Genomic DNA, 17185 nt, shown 5'->3' with positions numbered 1-17185 from the left:
CCTGCATACTATATTTACACATACAGTGGTTGTCTAGCTTTAATCAGCAATTAAGCATTTCATATAATATAGCAATATAGTCTTGCTACTCAATTGTCATGGAGCATCTCTAGGTCTCTAGTCCATCAAATCTCTGTAAGTGACAATATGCCTGCGTCTCAAATGGCATCCTATTCCCTTTATAGCACACGACTTTTGACCAGGGCGCATAGGGCTCTGGTCAAAAGTAGTGCACTATATAGGTAATAGGGTGCCGTTTGAGACACAGCCTGTGTCATAGAGCCCCTCATCTATGAACATCTCAATCACCAAAGGTACCGTATAGGTCTTCATAATGATGAAACTAGGCCTTCAACCAGGTAGAATATTGTCTGCCATATCATTCACAAGACAAGGGTCCACTACATATGATATATTGTTTGCTCCCCAGGGGATATTTAATTCCCACTTAATTTGTCTCATTAATTTGCTACTCAGTATCATTGTATTTGTTTCCCCCAAAACATTATCATTGGTTTGAATGATATTTCCAACCAATATGTTTTCTGGTACTCCATCTCACAAATTCTTGATATTAACCAGTGACTTGCCTGCATCTAGTATTTGTTACCTTATTGAATTCTAATGGTTCTATTATGAGAGGTTTACTATAGTATAGTATAGTTTAGTATAGTAGTATACTGCCTCAGTACTGTAGTGTAGAGTACCTGGGAATGTATTTGTTTGTTCTGAACTTCCATCTCCTTTCACACCACAAGATGGAGCTTTTGTTCTCTTCATGTTCTTTCCTTTGGTCTAGTAGTCCAAAATCAAACCCCTACCATTCATAGGACATTTTCTAATATTGAAAGAGAATAAGTTCCAAACATTATTTGATACATTTAAAGCATTATCTCATTGTAACCCACAGAAATACCCAAATGAAGTTTTTTTTTAAGTAAATCTTTCTCATTTTCTCATCTCAGTCATTTCTCTTGATGTTAATAGTTTGACTCATTTCATAATCTAGAATAGAATAGTCCCAAAAAATATTCGTTATCATTATGCTTCAATTAAGATGTAATTGAAGATCAGATAGGATATGCTGTCAGGGGTGAAACAATGAAATCTATTCTTATCGATTCACTCTTTTTCTTCCATCTCTTTTTCATTTCTTCTCAGCATTTGTGGGGACAGAACACCACAGGGAACATCGCCGCGTTCTACTCAGGTAAAGTTGAGAAACTTGTCAGTCATATTTTTAAAATATTAGTGTGGAATATTTGGTTGCCTTCTGTCAAAGATTAAATAGATAGGTAAATTATGATTATTAACTTTATTAACAGATACTATGGGGTTTGTCACATAGCAATAGGCATTTACCACTCTTAGGGTCGGCTACCCAACACAGATAAAGCCTAATCCCTGATTTAAAAGGATTTTCAATCAAGATTCTCTTTTGAGGTTGCTTTTTAGTCCATGACTAGATTTAGTCTGTGTCTGGGAAACCACACCGTAGAGGTTGAATGTCTTGTTGACTCTCTACCAGCACTTTATGAACACCATGCATGGCCCATGGATACGTATATGAGGATGAGAGGCTAACATATTTATTCTGCATAGGTGAACAAAATCTTCACGCACATCATCCTGCAAGAAGAAAGCAAGGAGCATAACACCACGGTCAAATCCATATCCTTTAACCAGTTGATATGAAGGTGATACAGATTTGGCTCCCACTGGACGTGAGTTAATGTGTGACATAAAAAATAACTACATAATTTGTCTCAATCCAGTGGGCTGACTTGGCATGGGCAGCAAGTCCTAAATGTCAGGCTGTAATGAGTTCTGGCCAAAGGTACACAGTTAGGAGATGGAGCCCGCTGGCACCTGGGATGACACTGGTCAGGCAGCCACATAGCCCTCAGCCATTTGGACTACACATGCATCCAAATAAAGTTTTAGTCAGTTCTATTATGATTTCGGGGTCTGGCTTTGGTTAAGTTTATTTGAACATCTTGGTACATATGCAGAAATACATAGAATGTTATGCCATGCAATATAAAGCAAAGGTGAAAATATATGATCTGTTTAAATATGTGGACAGTGCATCATCAATACTGCTATTAATGATGTGTATCGTATAAGGATGTATAGACTGGGTTTCCATCAGTGAGAGAGTTAATTGAAGTTACACATTTTGCACGTAAATCACGCACTGATGTCAATTAGAGATTGGTTCTTGTTAGTGGTCACACAACAACGTTTTGAAAAATTCACAAAGTCACAATACTTTCGAAATGAATGCGGGCCGATCTGGTTTTGAGGAACTTGACTCTTTTTGTTACATTTCTACGAGACCTATTGGCGAACACGCTTCTTTATTATCTCACAATGGCAAAGAAAATGAGGGAACATTGAATCTAAATGAGCTTTTTCTATTTCCCGGTAAATGAAATCAATTCTATCCTTTTATGTTACTTTTCATCTGCCTTTTGTCTTGTTGCGGAATCTTCTCTCTTTCTCCCTCGTTCATCTGTTTTGCCCTTTCCTTGATCTGATAACATTAAACATATAATTAAGTCATAAAGGAGGGAACTGATGAGTGTAGCAGATGGTAATTGCGTCCTACATTTGAATGAAATGATATGCATTGCTACAATTTACAGCCTTCACCTCATATTTTATTCAGCAACCTTTTATCTCTTTTCCTGCAGAATTATTCTGCAATACATTTAGACATCTTATCAATAGCTGGAGTGATAGTGGGAGAAACATGGGGGGAAAAAACTGAGCCTCCCACATTTTACACTGTTTAAAATGATTTTCCATAATAAAAGACTTATCAGCCTTGCTCTATCACAGTGGAGGGGCGGATAGTCTTATTTCTAGAAGTCTCCTTTTGGTTTGTGGACAAGCTGTCACTCTTCTCATGGTATTCAGAGGAAATGCCAAAACTGAAGAAGATAGTTTCGGGTTGACTTCAGGCAAGGCTTCTTTAACACGAGACACTGGAGGTGAAAGGGTTTCATTTCCATGGACCTAGACGGTAATAAAGGGGTTACAGTCAGTATCGAGAACATTGGACTTATTCCAAAGTGTTGAATAATTAGACCGTAGCTCTTCTCAAGCACCAGGCAAATGCACCTTTTATGCTGTCACGTCAACTAAACGTGTCATTTCCTGTGGTACAGTCTGTGTCTCTGTTTACAGTATCTGGATCTGTCTTTAAGCTCATTCAGGCATTTAAGGTCATGATCACAAAGAATAGCCTAATGGAATTTCATAAGAATGTCAACTGAATCGTGTTTTTACTCTATGAATTTCCTCTTCAACCTCTGAGTTTTACTAGTACTGTATGAATGACTTTGATACTTCTGATATTTGGGTTTAATGGCTTCTGTTTGTTTAGAAGGGAAGGGAATGAATGCATTTCTGGGCCGTGAGCCATGGTTGTACTGAAAGGGGGGCTGGGGAGCACCCAATAGTTGAGAAGGCTGCTTTAGTGGGGTTACAGTACGACATCACGCTTCTCCCTGTCTGGTCAGTGTAGTAGACGTGGCAGTGGTTCTACGCTGGGAGTTCAGGATGTTTGTATTGAAATGATGAAATGGAAAACCTGTTAGTGACAGGAATTATGGGGAGTAGCTATTCCCCCTCCTCCTATTTTGGAGAAACCAAAACCTGTCCTGCCTTGTGCCTTTCCCACAACTGTACCCGTAGTCATCCCGTTGGCCCACAAATTACTGCACAAATATGAACTATGGTCTGATGGTTACATCTATGTAATCCATCTTTTGAAAAATGCCTATCAAGGATGAAAACTTTCTTCTGAAAACTTTTTTTTCTTGAAGCTCTGCGAGGATGAGCTGGTTGTTTGTGCCGTTGACATGCTTTCCTCCCGCTAGTCCCCTGTGAAGTGCTGGACTCCGCTGATATTTGAGAACTGGTAGCTGGTGCGATATAGGTTTAATTCTCATGTTCCCCCCAACCTGCCAAGCACAGCAGCATGCCAGCTGGAAGGCTTACACAGGGGGGGAGAGAGTTAGATATTAGCAGGGGCAAAGCGAGACAAACAAATACATGTGTCTGCTAGCAGACCTTAGAGGTGCCACAAAGCTGCATCCTGTATCTTACCTCAGGCACTTAACGTTTAGTCATGATACAGGTCCATTACCTTTTAAGTACAAGTGCTTAGGTTTGGTCTACTGTTTTTACAGGCCTCTGGCTGCATAGAGAATCTATCCTGGGTGACCCGGCTGTATTTATTGATGCCTCTTGAGTTTCCACTTGCTGGTAATAGACTGAGAAAAAAAAACAGATAATGTGTTTGATCGATCAGCGTGAACAAATTAAATTTGTTGGGATCAATAACAGTTTACAGTTGACAGAGCCGAAGAACTACATTTATTTGAGCTTTTTGATTGAAGGTGTCTCACTTACAGCGAGCCGGCTATGTGAAGCAATCCTGGCTGTGGTTTGTGTACCAGACAGGGACCCCTCTGCTGTGTTATTGCCAGCAATCTGTATTTAAAACTAATATCAGTGTGTGCTGCATGGCTGCGGGCGAAAGGCGCCAAACCAATCTGATATATGTGTTTCTTTTGGGTTCCTTGTGATGTGAATTAGAATGTGAAAAATAACAATTCCCCTCACATTCCCCTCAACGGCTATCCATTTTTCGTTTGAGGGTAATGATTAGATTTTGTGAGCAAAATAATGATTTGTACTATGTTGCCAATGTGGCCAAAGCATAATAGAAAAGTGATGTGGAACAAAAAGGAAAGGAAATGAACTGACGTGCAGGAGAAATACGGTCCCCGTGCTCAACCTTTTACCGTCTGCTCCATGTTTCTGCATTTCATGATCATGCTCTGTGAAACGCCCTGAAGACATGAGAGCCCTTGCTCTGTGTCATATGGTTACCAGCCACCCCTTTACCTTCAGCACAGAGACCAAACAGCATGAGATGGGAAGTCTACATGGATAAACATTTACAGTGGAAGGTAATGCTCCGGGCAAATGCAATTCAGAGGGAATGTACTGTGGATAAACCTGTATTATGGCACCAGCACTCTGTAGTATATCTGTTTCATTTTTACCAGCTAAATGTGGTACTGTACAATACTTAGCCCACCACAGCGTGAGAGTGCTGTGCTGTAAGTGTGCATTCCATTAATAGTATATTATAGGCTACCACATTAATGTGAAAATAACTTTGCACGCAATACTTATTCAATCCTGCTCATAACATTGTCTGATGTAAGCAAATCCAAACAGAACCTAATATCTAAAGTGTAAAAACTGGCACCATGTATCGTCTGTATCAGTGTGATTGCTGGTTGGTTTTATTCGGAGGGAAAGACTAGAACATGTATGGAGGACATTGCGAAACAGATTGCTGGTCCTCATGTCTTATGTTTGGCACAGGTTAGGGAAAGGCCTGAGATGCATATTGTTTGTGTTCATTTGAATAAGGACAAATGTCAGATTTCCATGGCTTCAGGCAGCGTGCATGTTAGATGATCAACTCTTTTGGGCTCCTGGATGTGGGGTCATCAGTACTCTTTCCAGGTCAGTGTCACTGCATGGCGGTTTGGGGCCATAATTGACCTTTTGACAGAGCGCAGGGAGCCAGCCCTTCTCCCAGGGCAGGAATAATCACGTTAGATTTTCTGGGAGCCGTGCTCATCCAAGGTAATGAAAATGTTTTGTCACAGATTGGGTTGAAAATAAGAACGATTTCTAAAATAATTTTGAATTTCTTATCCGGATGTATTATAACACAAGCTCTGTTTCTATGTTATAGCTGTCCTTCAACCGATATTGGTCTGTAAGGAACAGAATGTTTGACATTTCATGTTGAGAGCAGGAGAGCATGCCATGTTCAAAGTCAAATACCTGTATTCAAGTTACAGAACGTCATCCATTTTCATATGTTGTCTTAACATCTTGTCTGTATCGTTTTGGACTCGTATATTACTGCATATTTTCCCATGATCATACATGGATTTATAAGAGAATATGAAATGAGTCATTACTTCAGCAGTAAAAAAGTCACATCAGTTGTGGGTGTACTGTGAGACTGGAGAAAGAGAAAGGTTGAATACACCCCATCTCCCAAAACCCCAGGGTTCCCCCAGAGCTCCTTCCGGTTCAGCCTCTCCACACAAGCGTGCTTTTCACCCTTCACTGTGCTTGTTATTCCTCAAAACCTGGCACCCACAGCCATGTCTCTGTGGTAATAGCCTCAAACATTACGTTAGTCACACCATGTAGTACATGGCATGTACTGTACTTAGGCTTTTCTCCTCCACCACCCTTCTTTTTCTTTCATTTTCTTGCTTTTTTTTTATCCTTCCTTGAGATCCTTCCATTATTCTTGTCCCTTCTTGTTATTCTTGTTTTTGTTCTTCTTCTTGTTCTTCCTGTTATTGTTCTTCTTGTTCTTCTTCTGCTCCTTCTACTTCTTCTTCTCACCCTCCTCTTCCTCCCACTGAACATTTCCGTGGGCTTGCTGCTGAATGCCTGCATATTGTAAGATAAATGTACCTTTTGCATTTTCATTAATCGCTGTTAAAAACGACTTCCGATTTGATGGTATGTGTCACGTCCTGACCATAGAGAGCCTTTTATTCTCTATGTTGGTTAGGTCAGGGTGTGACTAGGGTGGTTTATCTAGGTTGTTTTTTCTATGTTGGCCTGGTATGGTTCCCAATCAGAGGCAGCTGTTTATCGTTGTCTCTGATTGGGGATCATATTTAGGCAGCCATTTCCCCACTGTGTTTTGTGGGATCTTGTTTTGAGTTAGTGCATGTAGCACCTCTTTCGTTACGGTTCGTGTTTGTTTCCTTTTTGTTTTGTGAGTTTCATTAAATAAAAGATGTGGAACTCAGAGCACGCTGCGCCTTGGTCCGTCTTTACACACAATCGTGACAGAAGATCCCACCACAACAGGACCAAGCAGCGTGCCCAGGAGGAGATGGCTTCCTGGACTTACGAGGAGATCGAGGAGAGAATAGCCTGGACTTGGGAGGAGGTCTTGGCAAGATACGAAAGCCTGCCGTTGAAGCAGACGCAGGGAGAGAAGGGAGGACAGCAACGACGCCGGGTTCGCGGCCACAAAGACAGCCCGAAAGACAGCCCAAATTGGGTTTTTTTTTTTGGGGGGGGGGGCACACCGGGTGGTCGGCGGAGCCGAGGAATGAGCCAGAGACCGTCAGGGAGATGGAGGAGGAACTCGAATGAAAGATTCCGGAGAGAGGTGGTGGCGATGAGAGAGCTGCAGCATGGGCGTGCTGAGGAGCGTGACACCAGTCCGGTGTCATCTGCACCGGTTTCACGCATCTGGCCTCCAGTGCGCCTCCCCAGTCCGGTACGTCCTGTGTCTCCTCCCCGCACTCGCTTTGAGGAGCGTGTCATGGCTCCGGTACAATATGTGCCGGTTCTATGCACCGTGTCTCCAGTGCGCCTCCACAGCCCAGTGCGTCCTGTGCCAGCCCCCCGCACTTGCCGTGTGAGGGTTGTCATCTGTCCAGGACACATTGTGCCAGCTCTGCGCTCCAGACCTCCAGTGTGCCTCCACAGCCCGGTACTCCCTGTGCCAGCTCCACGCACCAGGCCTCCAGTGAGTCTTCACAGCCCAGTACGTCCTGTGCCTCCTTCCCGCACTCACCCTGAGGTGCGTGCCACCAGTCCGGTGCCACCTGTACCGGCCCCACGCATCAGGCCTCCAGTGCGCCTTCCCAGTCCAGAGCCTCCGGCGACGGTTCCCAGTCCAAGGCTTCCGGCGATGGTTCCCAGTTCAGGGCTTCCGGCGACGGTTCCCAGACCAGGGCTTCTGGCGACGGTTCCCAGTCCAGGGCTTCCGGCGACGGTCCACAGTCCGGAGCCTCCTGAAACGGTCTGGAGCCTCCTGAGACAGTCCACAGTCCGGAGCCTCCTGCGACGGTCCACAGGCCGGAGCCCTCCTCTGCGACGGTCCACAGGCCGGAGCCCTCCTCTGCGCCGATGCCCAGTCCGGAGCCTCCTGCGACGGTCCACAGGCCGGAGCCCTCCTCTGCACCGATGCCCAGTCCAGGCACGGTGCCCAGTCCTGCTCCATGGCAGGAGTCTTCCTCTGCACCAGTGCCCAGTCCAGGCACAGTGCCCAGTCCAGCTCCATGGCCGAAGCCTTCCTCTGCGCCGGTGCCCAGTCCAGGCATGCTGTCCAGTCCCGCTCCAAGGCCAGAGCCTTCCTCTGCGCTGGTGCCCAGTCCAGGCACGGCGGCCAACTCAGCTCCATGGCCGGAGCCTTCCTCTGCGCCGAGGCCCAGTCCGGGCATGGCGTTCTACCCGGCTCCATGGCAGGACCCATGGTCTGGGAGGGGCCAAAGTCCCACACCAGAGCCGCCACCAATGGTGGCGGATCCACGAGCGGAGTGGGTACTTCGCCCCGCACCGGAGCCGCCACCAACGCTAGATTCCCACCCGGACCCTCCCCTATAGAGTCAGGTTTTGCGGCCGGAGTCCGCACCTTTGGGGGGGGGGGGGGTACTTTCATGCCCTGACCATAGAGAGCCTTTTATTCTCTATGTTGGTTAGGTCAGGGTGTGACTAGGGTGGGTTATCTAGGATGTTTTTTCTATGTTGGCCTGGTATGGTTCCCAATCAGAGGCAGCTGTTTATCGTTGTCTCTGATTGGGGATCATATTTAGGCAGCCATTTCCCCACTGTGTTTTGTGGGATCTTGTTTTGAGTTAGTGCATGTAGCACCTCTTTCGTTACGGTTCGTGTTTGTTTCCTTTTTGTTTTGTGAGTTTCATTAAATAAAAGATGTGGAACTCAGAGCACGCTGCGCCTTGGTCCGTCTTTACACACAAGCATAACAGTATGTCTTTTAGTCACAAAAGAGTCTGAGCACATGGTGTTAAAATGTAGATCACATACAATTTGCATGAGGGATAATGTGCTTCCTAGCATATTTTTGGGTTTCTTCAAAGTGTTTACAAGAAAAAAAGAAAAGTCAGCTCAGAACACCACAGACCTAACCATTGAGAACAGGGTATTACATTATTAATTAAAATACAAGTCGCCCTGTAGCCCATGGGTATACATTGTAGCACACTTGATTGAATCAGGTAGTGGCAGCCTAGGCTTTTTGTATTTTGCGCTTGAAGGGATGAGAGAAATTTGATCTTGGCTGTATTACTTCAAATGAGAAAGAAATGTTTTCAGAAAAGCATTGTAAGCTGTCATGTGAAGAAGCAGAGTTAAAATGTTTTTGAATTCTCCGTCAGGAATCAGATTTCTCCCATGGTTGTACATCCTGTTTCACTTTATTTACAGTTGTAGGATTGTTGAATAAAATTGTATTTAATGCAGGGATTGATACAATCCCATTGCTGGGGTTTTGCCCTATGGTCTATTCCTTAACGGCTAACCTTATAGTGTGCTTTGGTATTATCATTGTTCTGGCCTCTGATTTTATGAGACAGTAGATCTTGAGCTGCTATTTATTATTGATATTTTTTTTAAATGAACTGGAAAATATTATACATTGCAAATGTGTCTCTATTGCATATTTTCAATCAGAGGGGGTGAGACTGCAGAGGGAGCTGTTGTATCTGGGCTACAGTCAGTTTTAACGTGCCGGCCGGTCACTACAATGCATACTGGTTCTGACCGCACACTCACACTCAAAGTTTTGCTTTCACTGGTCTTTTTGAAATCGTTGAGCTTGAACACTAAGCTGAATTTTGAAGATTAGCCCTTGAGCACTTTGAGTGAGTGGCATGTACCCCACTCTTAATAATTCGGTGTATCATTTGTATGGTGCAGGTGAACATTTCGAAACATTCTAAACCTTTTATTTATCGGTATTCACATGCTTTCAGACCCTCAGTTTTCTTGTTGTGCCGTACTTCTCATAAACGTTGGCTTTGACTCGGAGAAGAGGGGAGCTGTTTCCCCGTCTCCCCTCCCCCAGCTCATTATTGCCCATAGTTTATGTCATAAAAAGGGGACAGAAAAAACTATTAGTCTCCCTTCATCCTCATTAAAGCGCTGTCCTACAGAGGTGTGAATATGTAATGCTCCAATATGGACTGTGACAGGATGAAGGCGCTTCTAATGGTTTTAATGCTGGGGAGGGAGAGGTAATAGAACACAATACTGGACAAAGGTGTCCGTAATGAGGCTGCTATGCGTCCTGTGTCTCCTAAATCTCTCCCGATACTGCCATCACAGGGGTGTGACTTAGTGAGAGAGGGAGGAGGGTATCTTCAACATTCTTTCTTTGGTTGTTCTTTCATTCGTTTGTTCTTTCTTTCTCTTTTATTTCTACGTACTGTTTACAAATCGTACTGCATACAATTTCAAACATACTGTTTAGTAAAACGAATACAGTAAGCAAGAAATATCAACATACTAGGCTCCACCATCCTGAGAATGTGTCATCTAATGTGCAATTGCGTTGATTCCTGCCAGAGGCATCATGCCCATAAGGGGCACAGTGGCACGTGCCCCCTCAGATTTGTCCTGTAAAATAAAATAATTCACAAATTTCAAAAAATGTTTGTTGTTGTTGTTTCTCTGTAATACTACTAGCCACCTAGCAATTTTATGAAGTAGGCTTTAGCTAGCCCAGATTGGTTCCCAATCTCCCAACCTCATAACTAGCTACCAAGAAGCCATTTCAGCCTACAAATCAAGACAGAGTAGCTAGCTTGTCTAACTATATGTAACTGCCAAAATAAGGGAAACACTAATAGGGTGTTGGGCCACCGAGCCAGAACAGCTTCAATGCACCTTGGCATGGATTCTACAAGTGTATGGAACTCTATTGCAAGGGATGCGACACCATTCGTCCACGAGAAATTCCAACATTTGGTGCTTTGTAGATGGTGGTGGAAAACGCTGTCTCAGGCGCCACTCCAGAATCTCCCGTAAGTGTTCAAATGGGTTGAGATCTGGTGACTGAAACTGCCATGGCATATGGCTTACATCGTTTTCATGTTCATCAAACCATTCAGTGACCACTCGTGCCCTGTGGATGGGGGCATATTCATGGTAGCCAAAATAATACATGACCCTAAGCATGATGGGATGTTAATTGCTTAATTAACTCAGCACCTGCTTTCAATATACTTTGTATCCCTCATTTACTCAAGTGTTTCCATCATTTTGGCAGTTAACTGTATCTTAGCTGGCATGCCTGCTGGCAAGGTAGACTTTAGAAAAGCAAGCAACAACTAAATGTACGGAGTAAGACTTGTGTTCCATCTTTCACCCAGATTTTAGCAGAGAAGCATATTAAGTTTCTTAAAATAAAAGAACCACCAGTCAGGAGGATGCAGACAGCTCAAGAGGTATGCTTATGCAGAAAAAAATATATATCTTTTTGTGTCACCTTTTCTCATTATCAGCTGATTATCAGTTGTTGTCAAACACGCCGTTTCTACAAGACGAAAATCAAATTAGTATAGCATCCTGGCATTTAAAGCATCCTCGATTTTTCTAAATTTCACATACTATAAAATAAATATTTTCGCATACCTAAAATGTCTACTATTTAGAATGCAAGTATGGATATTCGGACACGGGCCTCTGTCTTTCTGTCTTTTGTTTCTTTTGTTCCTTTATTTTTCTTTCTTTCTCCCATCCCTTCTCCTCTGATTCCCATTGACCTCTAGTCTAGGTCTGTTAGATATAGTCTAGGTCATAGCAGACGAACAGCTGAAATATCAAAGCCTGCCCAAGGCCTTTACATTTGCTCTTCTGCTCCAAGTAGTCGGAGTGGGGAGATCAGCCGAGGTAGTGACGAAGGGAGGGACGGTCTTCTCCTTCTTGGCCTGTCTTCCCTACACCCCCTCCTCTATAGGGCTGAATTCAGATGCTCCATTTCTGCTGTCACAAGCAAATCGCAGGGTTAATTAGGTCTTAATCCGGAGTAGCTACCAATATATAGAACGGCACATTCTCTAATGGGATTTAATTAGTTGAAATAGTGTTCAGTCAGATAATATGCGAGCCGAAGGAAGCCCAGAGCTTAGGCACGGGCCTGGCCAATCCATTTGAAACAGATAAAAAAAAAAGAATCCATCTGGAAAGAAAGGATCTGTCAGTGAAGATGCCCAATTGTGTGAGATCATGGCTGGCTGTTCAGCATGCAAGGTTCTGAAGTGTATCGAGAGGCACAGCTGAGTGACTGGAATAGCCTGTGTTGTATTGATAACTAGCAGCCTGTTTTAAAACCCTCGCAGAACAATGAAACCAAGGCCTGCTGTGCTCTGCTGAGTAACAATACCTGTTTTCACTAGAGGGTTCAAACGTAAAGATGAAAAACAACAACAACAACAACAACAACAAAAGAGCTCTTTTCTTTTTATTCTGACATGTTTGGATAATCATATTTTGTAAAAAAAAAAATATATATATATATATTCCCAAATGTTGTACCTGCTTAAAACTGTCAAGCCTGTATAGGCTACAGTGCCTTCAGAAAGTATTCATACCCCTTGACTTATTCCACATTTTTTTATGTATTTATTTTCTCACCCATCTACATACAATAGTGAAAACATGTTTTTAGATTTTTTTGGCAAATTTATTGGAGATGAAATACAGAAATATCTCATTTACGTAAGTACTCACACCCCTGAGTCAATACTTTGTAGAAGCACCTTGGTCAGTGATTACAGGTGTGGGCCTTTCTAGGTATGTCTCTAAGAGCTTTCCACACCTGGATTGTGAAAAATTTGCCCATTATTCTTTTCAAAATTATTCAAGCTCGGTCAAATTGGTTGTTGATCATTGACAGACAACCATTTTCAGGTCTTGCCATAGATTTTCAAGTTGATTTAAGTCAAAACTGTAACTCGTCCACTCAGGAATAATCACTGTCTTCTTGGTAAGCAACTCCAGTGTAGATTTTGCCTTGTGTTTTAGGTTATTGTCCTGCTGAAAGGTGAATTCATCTCCCAGTGTTTGATGTAAAGCAGAGTGAACCAGGTTTTCCTCTAGGATTTTGCCTGTGCTCAGCTCCATTCCATTTCTTTTTATCCTGAAAACTCCCCTGTCCTTAACGATTACAATAATACCCATAACATGATGCAGCCACCACTATGCTTGAAAATATGGAGAGTGGTACTCAGTAATGTGTTGTATTGGATTTGCCCCAAACATAACAAATTGTATTCAGGCCAAAAATGTTTTACTCCTGAACTTATTTAGGCTTGCCATTAAAAAAGGGGTTGAATACATATTGACTCAAGACATTTCAGTTTTTCGTTTTTTATTAACTTGTAAAAATGCCTAAAAACATCATTCCACTTTGACATTATGGGGTATTGTGTATAGGCCAGTGACAAAAATCTAAATTTAATCCATTTTAAATTCAGGCTGTATCACCACAAAATGTGGAAAAAGCAAGGGGGTGTGAACACTTTCTGAAAGCACTGTATACAAGAATTGATAACCTAAACCCTAACAAACACAAAATAACAGTGTACAACAGGGATCGATCCCAAGACAATAGCAAAAGCTTTGAATAACAATATGAAAATCACATTGTGCTTGACTACACACTCAGGGCTCTCCTTCCCTCCCTTCCTCCTTCACCCTCTGCCTCTCTCTAGCCGTGTGGGTTGTGTGGGGAAAGGGAAAGCAGCCGTAGCGTGGAGCAGAAGGAGACAATAGCTTAGAGCAATGGTGGAGTGTAAGTCGTGTTGATGTGGATGGCCTCTGGTCAGGAGCCAGGGCCTGGCTGTAAAAAGGCTTGGTCTTTTGTGTGTCAGAGCATTGCTTGCCAGTCCCAGTCCTCCCTGTCGCTGGGGGTAGGGAAGCATTTACCCACCACATGCATTCATTTCAATGGCATGGTTTGATGTGGGGCTAAATGGCATTGTTACAACGCACCTCCGAGAAGTGTTGACAGGTCCATATGCTAATTTTAATGAATACAACAGAGCTGTGGTTTAATTTACCTTAACTCGGCCGCAGAATGTCTCTCTGTACCCAGACTAGCCAATATAATTGCAGCAAACTCAAATTAGCTCATTAGGAAATGTATTGAATTTACACGCTATTTCCAGTAGTTAAGCTGAATTATTTTCCCTGAGGACCCAATTACACACTCATTTGTCACTCAGGTATATGCTGTTCCGTTGACTTCCACAATGGCAAAACAGAAGCCAATGAATAATTTGTAAGGAAGATGTAGTACAGGCAGATCTATTGACATTCATTTACGTGAAAAAAATGCCTAATAAAAGAACAGAAGATGAGAAAACCAATTGCATTTCTTCTCATATTCAGTTAGTTTGGTTTACTCATACAGTAAGATGTTGTAATATCTGAACATATGTCTTTGTTATGTTTCATTATTATGCTTCTTTGTTAACAACCAAAATGTTTAGCATTTTTGTAAAGCCTTAATCATGCGGCAGTTGATTATCTGCAGCGATATAGCTAGTTTCACGTTGAAAGCCTGCTGCGAGCCATTTTCAGGCAATGAAAAGGACAACAAAAAAAGCAAAGAGAACAAAAAACACCACAACACAGAGCAGGAAACACGAGTCATGGCTCTATATCAGTGATTATGCCGGCCTACTGGAGTCTGAAATGAAAGTGAACATTCATGGACTGAGTCACTTGTTGAACCATGTCATCCTGTGTCACAATGAGAAGATTGTTAAGAGGAGGGACATGGTGTGGAAACTATGTGAGAGAAAGGAGTGTCCAAAATTCACAAAATCTGTGTTCGTCCTGTTCGAAAATTGACCAATTTGCTGGAAAACAACTAGGAATTTTGGAGGGGTAAGCAGATGGGTATTCAGCCTCTTTCACTACTGTTTCACAAAGCTCTGCATATTCTTGTGGTAGATGACCTAAAATGACACTGGTCATTGGTTGTGTTCCAGTAGGCAAACTGAGCCACAGCTTCACTGACTTTTTAATATAGTTCAACATTTGATCTTGACATTTTGTTTGTTATGGTCCCTATCCGGACTGTGATTGGTTAGGCCATTTATCAGTCTGGAATGAGCTTACAATATCTTGGATAATGCATATTTATTCTTTTATTTGGGGGTAAATGATGCATTTCATTCTCAAGCCACTTCCTGCCACTTTAGGCACTTCACACGAGTCAACAAAGCAACAAGTATGTCCTGCATCCATACAATGTCTGTGCGTGACCCTAACAATGTACATTTAATATTGTAACATAACTAACAATATCTTTATTTCTTGGCCCTGATAAAGAGCCTTCTAGTTAATGGGTGTGCTGTAGGATGTGGCGGATGGAGGGTGTCCTGGCCCATGGAGTGCCCATAGGGAACTGGGTCCAGGCCCAGTCCAGTCTGCATGCTGAGGTTCAAACATACATCCTCCTCTGCATTGGACTGTAAATGCCAGTGGCAGCTATTGGCACACAAGTTACTCGTGCTTAACAAATTATTGGCCTACATGAACAAACAGCTTCAGCCATAGTTACTTGCCACTTAGGCTATATTGTACCATATCGTAATACCAGCCAAAAATGATTTATTTAGTGCTATAGACAGTAACGTAGTTTGTCAGTCTAGATTTGAACACATGAACTGCTGTGCCCCTGTCCAGTAGAGGCCCCAGAGTAGGCAGAAAGGCCCTCAAATTATGTTGTGGACTTCTCAAAGATTTGGATCAGGAAAATGTAGGCATTCTCAGTTCTAGAGTCTAGACGTGTTCAAATCAAATGTTATTTGTCACATGCACATGTAGACCTTACTGTGAAATGCTTACTTACAAGCCCTTAACCAACAATGCAGTTTTATAAAAAGATAGTTAAGAACATTTTTACTAAATAAACTAAAGTAAAAAAAAGTTAGACAATAAAATAACAATAACGAGGCTATATACAGGGGGACCGGTACCGAGTCAATGTGCGGGGGTAAAGGTTAGTTGAGGTAATTTGTACATGTAGGAATAAAGTGACTATGCATAGATAATAAACAGCGAGTAGCAGCAGTGTAAAAACAAAGGGGGGTCAATGAAAATAGTCCGGGTAGCCATTTGATGAATTGTTCAGCAGTCTTATGGCTTGGGGGTAGAAGCTGTTAAGGAGCCTTTTGGACCTAGACTTGGTGCTCCGGTACCGCTTGCCGTGAAGTAGCAGAGAGTCTATGAGAGTCTATGACTTGGGTGACTGGAGTCTTTGACAATTTCTCAGGCCTTCCTCTGACACCGCCTAGTATAGAGGTCCTGGTTGGCAGGAAGCTTGGCTCCAGTGATGTACAGGGCCGTATGCGTTGTTGACCTGGAGGCATGTTTTGAAACTGCATTTGACAAAAAAAAATCCTGAATTTGTCACTCAACAAAACTTATTTGAAATGTTATTGTTTTTTTCTCTGCAATACTAATGTAATTACTTCTATGTTTGGCATTGCCTAATTTCTGCTCGTGATCTGTCCTGTAGACTCAACAAATCTAAGGTTAGAATAGCAAAACGTTCAGTAAGTTTCAGAGATATAAACATGTTTGATCAACACATTTCCAGTTCATAGTCAGCATCTCACACGTAGGACTCTGTTTGGAGAGATATGAATTATCAATGTCACCTTTGAGCTCCGAAGCCCACCTGGTGTTCATGGTATCAAGCATAATGACATTCAGTGTCGCCCAGATCACATTTAAGATAGTATATTTGATACAGTTGTAAACCAGCAAAGAATAAGCCTACCTAAGAGAATAAACCTTTTTCAGTTTAAACAAAATCTATTTTCCACTGTAAATCACTTGTCACTCTTTTGCAAATGTAACTGTTACAATCTGAAAGAGAAGAGGGGGAAAAAAGAGAAAGAGAGAGAGTACAGATGATCTTTTCGACCATTTCCCTGGCACCGGTGCATGACAGAGACTGACAGGTCTTTCAGTTGACTGACAGGTGTCCTTTGAAATGCCGTTGAACCAGCTTCTGTTCAGACTGTTGAAATGCATATTTGGAGCTCTTATCATAAAGCCATGGATGGCCCAGATAGGTGCCGTTAACATTGCAAATGGGTCCGGAATTATTCATTGTCGGCGTGGCTGGGAAGAATAGGAGGGTGAAGTTTGATTATTCCGCTCACACAATGGCAGGGTACTTAATGATTCCTCTCCACCTTGGCAGCACTGTGTGCCGACTTCAGGCAGCTAGCGACGGGTGACACAGGTCTGGCCAAGTGTTAGAGCAAGATCATACGTCCGG

Source organism: Salmo salar, chromosome 25 (assembly GCF_965601325.2).
Source record: "Salmo salar chromosome 25, fSalSal1, whole genome shotgun sequence".
Taxonomy (NCBI): Eukaryota; Metazoa; Chordata; class Actinopteri; order Salmoniformes; family Salmonidae; genus Salmo; species Salmo salar.
This window is presented reverse-complemented; position numbering follows the sequence as displayed.